The sequence below is a fragment of the Tamandua tetradactyla genome, chromosome 4 (genome assembly GCF_023851605.1).
Source record: "Tamandua tetradactyla isolate mTamTet1 chromosome 4, mTamTet1.pri, whole genome shotgun sequence".
Classification (NCBI taxonomy): domain Eukaryota; kingdom Metazoa; phylum Chordata; class Mammalia; order Pilosa; family Myrmecophagidae; genus Tamandua; species Tamandua tetradactyla.
This window is the reverse complement of record NC_135330.1, coordinates 74,894,046-74,902,113: the sequence shown is the minus strand read 5'-3', so window position 1 is coordinate 74,902,113 and position 8,068 is coordinate 74,894,046. Positions and strand designations below refer to the sequence as shown.

At 38.9% G+C, this 8,068-nt stretch overlaps 1 pseudogene; it reads left to right on the top strand.

The window, feature by feature from the left end:
- Positions 1-4,388: 4,388 nt before the first annotated feature.
- LOC143680295 (large subunit GTPase 1 homolog pseudogene) lies at positions 4,389-7,565 on the top strand (annotated as a pseudogene).
- The last annotated feature ends 503 nt before the right edge of the window (positions 7,566-8,068 follow it).

The window sequence follows — 8,068 nt, the reverse complement described above, 5'->3', positions numbered from 1 at the left end:
ATGGATGTTTGGAGATGCAGATGTTGCCATGTACCTTCTCATGAGATGCAAAGCAAGCCAGAACCCACAGTTTTGCCCCGGAGGAGCCACGTGAAGGTTCACAGACACTTAGAGAGGAAAACACTGAAATCAGAAACTGAAAGCAGCAGAATCGGGAACAAGGATGAGCATCTGCCTCCTATATGACAGAGATCAGCCTTTCTTGAGACAAGGTATCTTTCTCTGGATGCCTTAGTTTGGACATTCCTATGACCTTAAACTGATAAACTTGTAACTTAATAATTTCTCTTTACGAAAGCCATTTCATTTCTGGTATATCACATTCCAGCAGCTTTAACAAACTAATACAGTTGTTCTTGAGCAATTTAAAGGGAAACGTTCAAAGCATGATTTACTATTGGTGGAAGGCTGTCATGTAAACTATATTGCCAAATTCCAGGTGTGCTTGCTTATCCTGGTACATCTCCAATGACTCCTGTACACCAGCCAAGCATCTTAATGGAAAGTATTCATTGCACTACACTCAGTTGACCAAATGAGTCCTCATGAGATAGTAACCAACCCCTCATCCTCATCATCCTAGCCAAAGCATTTGATTCTTCAAGTTTCTCCTGGTTGCATTTTCCTCTTAGACATATAGTGTTTCTAAATAAAAACAGAAAAAGGATAGTTTCATTCCTTAGTCCTGGACTGTGAAAGGGACACATATCATAAAAGACATTTGTTACCACTTGAAAAATGCTCCCAAACCTTGGATTTTTATATTGTTGAGTTTCCAGTGTGGTTTCGATTGTTCTCTTAATGATACTCGGTAATAATTTCATCTCAAGTCAAGTCTCAGAAATTTTGCCAATTGCTTCCTTTGTTCCTTGGATTTTTTTTTTTTTTTTTTTTTTTTAGCCATGGGCAGGCACCTGGAATTGAACCAGGATCTCCAGCAGGGCAGGCGAGAACTCTGCCCACTGAGCCACCGTGGGCTGCCCTGTTTCTTAGATTTCAGTTGTAGTTTTACTTTAACAAATGACTGAAAGAAAAATCTTCTTAATTTTTACAATAAATTTAATACAATCTTAAACTGATAATTTGAGTGGCAATCTTAATCTGATAATTTGAGTAGCAAATCAAAAGTTTCCTTCCAAAGACAAATGTCATCATGAGGCCAGTATTAGTGCTCCAAATGGAATGCAGAAAGTGGATTTATTTTAATCAGAATAACTGGTCTAGAAGCAGTGTTTGGAAATTTCTTTGAAAATTTTATTTCATTCTTCATCTGCTTTTGCAAACAGAGAATTATACCAGAGCACTGACTTTCAATCATAGATTGTGAAATATTAAGGCCAAAATTGTGTATACCCTTCATTTCAAAGATGTGAAAGTAAAGATGCAGCTAAGTTAAAGTATTTATGTAAGAGAAAATTTTAGCAGAAATATATCTTCTGTGATAGTCAATGAATGAGGTCCCTTCCTTGCTTTGGCTTTAGAAGCTTTTTGAGTCTACATAGATAGTATCTATAAAATGGAATTTGAAAATGAGATAGATGTTTGAAGTTTAAAAACTAAGATTTTTCTGCTCTTCCAGACTTCCTAACATTCCAGTAGAATGATCTCAGCACTGTTTATTATTGTTTAAAGGACCACTTGTTGACATTTGTTCATTGTTGGGATAGTCATTTTCTGGACAGCAATTGATTAAAATTAGGCATCCATATCACGTATACTTATGTGTATAATTAACATTTTAGGGTCCTTTGAAATGGCTGTTTTAAAATGTTTTGCAAGGAGTCAGAATGGTCACTAAGGAAAGTCAGTAATCAGATGGTGTATTCATGGAGAAATCTGAGGAACGCAGAAATCAGGGAAAGGAATAGGTACACAAAATTGTAAACATGAGAAAATTTACTATATCTTCTCTATAGTAAAGCAGAAAAATATTTCTCAATCCAAACATGGGGCAGGGTAGAATTTCTCAGCCCTAGATACATATTAGAATCACGTGGGGGGCATTAAAAAATGAAACCAAAACAGAACAAAGAAACAATGCCGAAGCCCCACCCCAGCCCAAATAAATCAAGATGGGTGAGGAATTAGGGTGTTGAGATATTAGGGCCAATAGAATAGGGTGATAAATGGAACAAGTGCTGTGTTGGAATAAAAGAATAGCAACTCATTCCTCAGACGGAAGGATAAAGATGAGCCTGTCTTAACCTCCAGAGAAGAACTGAATACCTTTCTTGGTTTTATAGGATCAATTTTTTCCCTCAGCAAGCAGTGGAGCCAGGAGGGTCCATATCTGAAGAGGCTCAGCGGGGCTACTAGAGGATAATTAATTCTTTACTACTTTCAGGAAAAGTCCATTCCAAAGCTACTTCCTCATTTCCTATGAGGTCATGGTTCTTAACCTTCCCTGCATTTTCCCCTTTAGCTTCTTTAGCATGATAACAGATTTTGCCCAAGGAGCAACCATTGCATTCCTCTAGTGCTCAGTCTGAAACTTCATCAAGACTATTTTGACTTTATTTGGACATTTATCACTTTCAGCTTTGCCCAAAGAAAGAGTTCATTCATTCACCAAATATATAATGACTGCTATATGCCAACACTGTTCTAGGTGCTGGGGAAAGAAAACTGACCAAAAAATTCCTATCTCATAGAACCTCTAGATTATTGGTTATTTTAGTTATTTGCTTGGTATATGCAAAACTTTGAAATAGAATTAAACATTTGCAGCCACCTCAAGAAAAGTCCACTAGTAGTTGCTCCCAATTATTTGATACTTTTTCTTTTCTTTCCTTTTTTAATCAGAAAACTCCTAGTTTTATTTATTGATCAAGAAAAACAGTTCCTATGATGAAGTCTGCAAAAGTTTCACTGTCAGGTCTCCTCCCATCCATCCAGAATACACATATCTATAAGCAGGGAGAGTCAGAATGTCTCCACTCCACTGAGTTCTGTAATTCCAAATTCCCAATATGGTCTTTCAGGGAGAATGAATTTCTAAAAGGAGATTTCTAGAAATGGCATCATTTTAAAGCACATCGTAACTTTATTACACGTAGTAGCCAAGAACATGTTAAACAGCTAAATGATTTTTATTTAATTTCTGAAACTGTTGAAGTTAAATATGGGCTGGCATCTTTTGAAGAAAAGTCATGCTACCGGAGTTTAGCTACCGGAGAGGGAAAGCTTTGAAGTAGAAATGGGGAAAATAAAGCACCTGAGGTTCAGAATTTAAAAATCTCCCATGAGGAGACCACAGTTAGAAAGATAGCCCTGCTCCACTCATATCCATGGGAACAGATAGTCTCTTCCATTCTGCAGAAAGTAAGGCATTTACATTAATTACAAAAAACAAATGGAACCAAACAACAGGGTATCAGCCATAAGGGTAGTCTGGATGATGACATAACCTGAAAGAGAGAAACCAAGGTGGCCACCAATCCTGCCACCAAGTGGATGGCTTTCTGGGGTTGAGAGGGGATATTGCTAGAAGTGTGAATGACCCGGGACCAGTATTTTGAGATAGGATGCAAAATTAAAAGCAGTAAGGTCAATGCAGTGAATGTGGTAGCTTTGTAGTATGATGGAGAGCAAAGCTCAGAGTAATATGGTGAGACGCAAATTGTGAAAACTTTGAAGGGATCAAAGAGGGAGAAAGATAATAACAGTGAAAATTGTGCCTCTGGATTATAAAATGCTTGAGTTCAGGAGTTATTTAGTTTATCTCTGTGTTCTCAGCACTTATCTCAAAGTATGGGGCAAGGATGCTCAGTTAACATTTGTAGAATTATTATTATTATTTTATTATTTTTTTTGGCATGGGCAGACTCTGGGAATCGAACCTAGGTTTCTGGCACAGGAGGTAAGAATTCTACCACTGAGCCAACAGTGCACTGCCCAATATATGTAGAATTAAAGCTAAGGTAAACAGCAACAGCTGAAATGGGCTGCATTCTTCACCTCAATATTTAAACGTTAAAGTGAATCACAAGCGCCTATAACGGGTAGACAAGAGAGAGAGATGACAGGATGACTGGCATATGAACAAGTTTAAAGGATAGGAAGACAGTAGAAAAGGTGGCAAAAAGATAGTTGATGAAAATGAGTGTGTTGGACCTTTCAACAGGATGGTAAAATAGTCTCCAACATGACACCTTTGAAGGTCATTTTTAATACACGTACTTTCCCCTTTGCTTCATAACTTAAACCCTCCACTTATGATGTGGCTTGTCTTTAGTTAAGAGATGAAGACATTGACTTAATCACCATAGAGTTCTCCTACCCCCAAATTTCTATTCATTCCCATAGAGTCTTGAGCTCTTCTTTTTTTTTTTTTTTGCAAGGGGGTCAGTCTTTTAAAGAAATGCTTCTTCTGTATTGCTATGGGTTGAATGAGAGTCACAGGTCTGGGCCCTTATTCACAATCAGACTCAGTGAGCCATCGGCACAATGATGCCAGATCACTCCTGAGTGAACTAAATGATGTCTATGACTGGGCTTGCCTTAATCTTCACCCCGTGACTGAACAGAGCTCCCCTGATGGCTTCCTTGTAACTGCAGAACTTGCAGGAACAGAATTTGTGGCTGAGAAGCTTAATATTAAGTTTGTGTTTCCTGAGGCTAGAACTTGACTTCTCTCTTTTGAAGAGGGCCAGAGAATTAAGAAGCTCCAGGAAGAAAACAAACTGTTCTTGTGGATAGCAAGGAGACCAAACTGGGACCAAACGACGACTCCAGAAAAATTCAAATAGGCAGAGAAAGATAAATTTCTAGAGTGGAGATGTTAACTTGTTTGTGTAGAAGAGGAACAAAAGTTGACATTTACTCTATTTGGAAGAAATTTGGACTTTGGGCATCAGCTCCAGAAGGTCATTGAGAGAAGTGGTATCATGGCCCAGATAGCAGATGCTTGGAACCCTCTCCAGTTTTGATGGGAGAATTTGAAATGTTACATAAAAGAAATAGATGATGATAAGAAGAATGTTATTTTGATAAATAAGGCTGACTTGTTGATTACAGAGCAGAAGATTGCCTGGGCCACGTACTTTGAAACAGAAGGTGTCAACGTTATTTTCTGGTCAGCTTTGGCTGAAGCCATTTGTCATGATTGAGTTCAGGTATCAACTTGGCCAGGTGATGGTGTTCAGCTGTCTGGTCAGGCAAGCACTGTCTAATCACTACTGCAAGGATATTTTGTGGCTGGTTGATAAAACCGGAAGGTTGATGTATTAAATCATCAGTCAGCTGATTGCAGCTATGACTGATTTCATCTGCGATCAACTCAGTGCATGTCTTCCACAAACAAGAGAATCAGATCAGTTGGATTTGATCCAATCAGTTGAAGACTTGTAATGGAGAAAAGAGACTTTTCACTGCTTCTTCAGCCCGTGAGCCTCCCCTGTGGATTTCATCGAGACCCTTCATTGGAGTTGCCAGCTTCAAGGTTGTCCTTTGGATTTCGGACTCTTGCATCCCCATGACTGTGTGAGACACCTTTATAAATCTCATATTTACAGTTATATCCTGTTGGTTCTGTTTTGCTAGGGTTCTGTTTCCCTAACTAATGCACTATTTAACTGAGTGGTGACACTAAAGAACAAGTTAATGGAGGTCCTGGTGAAGCCAACTCAACTGAGTTTGAAAACTCTGAATTTGATGACCCTGAGATAGAACACCTCCCAGGCAGGGATTCTCTCTCAGTTAGTGAAGATGCTTCCAGTGAGGAAGGTAGCAGTGAGTATGACAACTGTCAGGAGGAGGAAGAAGATTATCAGATATGTTCAGAAAATTATTGTGACCTTAAAGAAGATTCTTGTGGTCAGGACTGGAAGGACAAGCTGTACTGTGGATTCTGAGGCTCAAGGCAGGAAAATGTCACAGAAAAGCCAAACACTCAGTATTAGCCATTTGGTATCAGAGAGGAAATTACTGGAGATCTTTAAGCGCTACACACGGGAAAGAAGGTGAAAGATAGGCAACATACTGTTGGACTGGTATGCTACCCTAATGTTGAGAAGAGCTCAACAATCAACACCATCATAGGAAAAAAGAAAGTGTCTGTGTCTGCCACACCTGGTCACACCAAGCATTTCCATACTCTGTACATGGACCCTGGCCTCTGCTTATGTGGCTGCCCAGGTCTGGTGATGCCATCCTTTGTCTTTACCAAGGCAAGGAAGACTTGTATTGGTTTTCTACTGTGTTCGCTTGAAAGCTGCTGGAATGCAGTATACCAGAAATGGAGTGGCTTTTATAAAGGAAATTTAATGAGTTACAAATTTATAGTTCTAAGCCTATAAAAAGATCCAAACTAAGGCATCCATGGAAAGATACCTTAATTCAAAGAAAGCTGATGGGTCAGGAATACCTCTGTCAGCTGCATAGTCACATGGCTGGCATCTACTCGTCCTTTGCCCCTGGGCTCCTTTGCTTTCAGCCTCTGTTCCTGTGGAGGTTCCTCATTTTGCTTCTCCAGGGCTGGCTTTCATCTCTTGGGTTCCCTTGGCTCTCTCTAGGTTCTGGCTTGTTTTAACATCTCATGGTGATGTCTGCTGGGCTCCAAGTATCTCCAAACATCTGTGTTTCTGTTCTTCGAGTGTCAGCATCTGTGTCAGCTCTGATGTGGAGTTTCTGTTGACTCTGTCATTTCTGTATTTTCTGGCTCTCTCCAAAATTTTTCCCCTTTTAAAGAACTTCAGTGAACTAATCAAGTCCCACCTGGAATGATCTTCAGCTAATCACAACTGGGTGTGCTACATCTCCTTGGAGATAATATACTGAAAAGTTTCCAACACACATTATTGAATCAGTATTAAAAGAAACAGCTACCTCCACAAGATTGCATTAAGATAAAAACAAGGCTTTTCTGTAGTACATACAACTTTCAAACTGGCATACCTACCAATAGGTCAAGTGAGGAGTCACATCCTACCTGGGTCACTAGTTTGTCAAGACATTCCAAGACATGGTTTAGAAGCTACCCTTGGAATTAATATCATAAAATGTAGAGAGGATGAAGATCCCCTTTGACCTCCAACATCAGAAGAACTGCTGACAGCTTATGGATATATGCAAGAATTCATGATGGCTCATGGGCACCAGACCAACCTCAATCTGCATGGCGTGTCCTGAAGGATTATGCTATACTGTCATCCTTTTCCTGGAACCGATCCTTTGACCTTTTATTCTCTTCTATACTCCTAGAGAATAATACAGATGGCAATGCAATAAAAGTGCATCCAGGCAGAAGTAAAAGACAAAAAAATATTGAAAATGTAGTTTACAAAAGTTTTTATCATTAGGAGAATGTGAGAGCTTTGACCAAAGGAGTACAGGCTGTGATGGGCGACAAGCTTGGAGGTGGTCTGGTGACTGCCATTGCGGAGAGCTCTGCAGATAGGGCAGGGAAGCCCTGGAAAAAACATGGCAACAAAAATGAAAAAGAGAAAAGTCATAGATATATAAGGTTGGACTGCAAAAGTAGTGGTATCTGCATTGGGCAATTAGGAAAGGCCGGAAGCTACTTGTTGCAAAGACTGAGCGGCTCCTTGAAACCCAACTTTGACTGAAGTAGTCACCTTGGAGTCTTAGAAACCCACTTCTATTGAAATCTAAACTGAAGGTGAATGAATGAATAAATGAATGAATGAACGATGGGCTGATACATATTTGTGTAAATATATATACAAATGCATACTAATTTGGAAAGATATTAAAATCAAATTGCCACTAACAGATGTTTAATAAAACATGCATTTTTATTAAACTCCTTGAGTCAGAGGCATATCTTAATCATCCTTGTCTTCCTCTAAGTGCTTAGAGAAGTATTGGGCACAAATAGGCACTTACTATATATTTATTAAAATGGAGTAGTGATTGGTATTAATGATTAGCAAAGAAAAGAATCATGTTTATAATGAACTTCAGCTTTTTTGTAAATTTTCATGTTTAATTTACCCATGGCTCCGATTGATTTTGCCTAACCAAATCCTTTGTTACTGAAATTTCAAATAAATAGCCTTATCATATATTATTATAGTAAAATTACTTATCTGAATGCAGAAGGACTCGT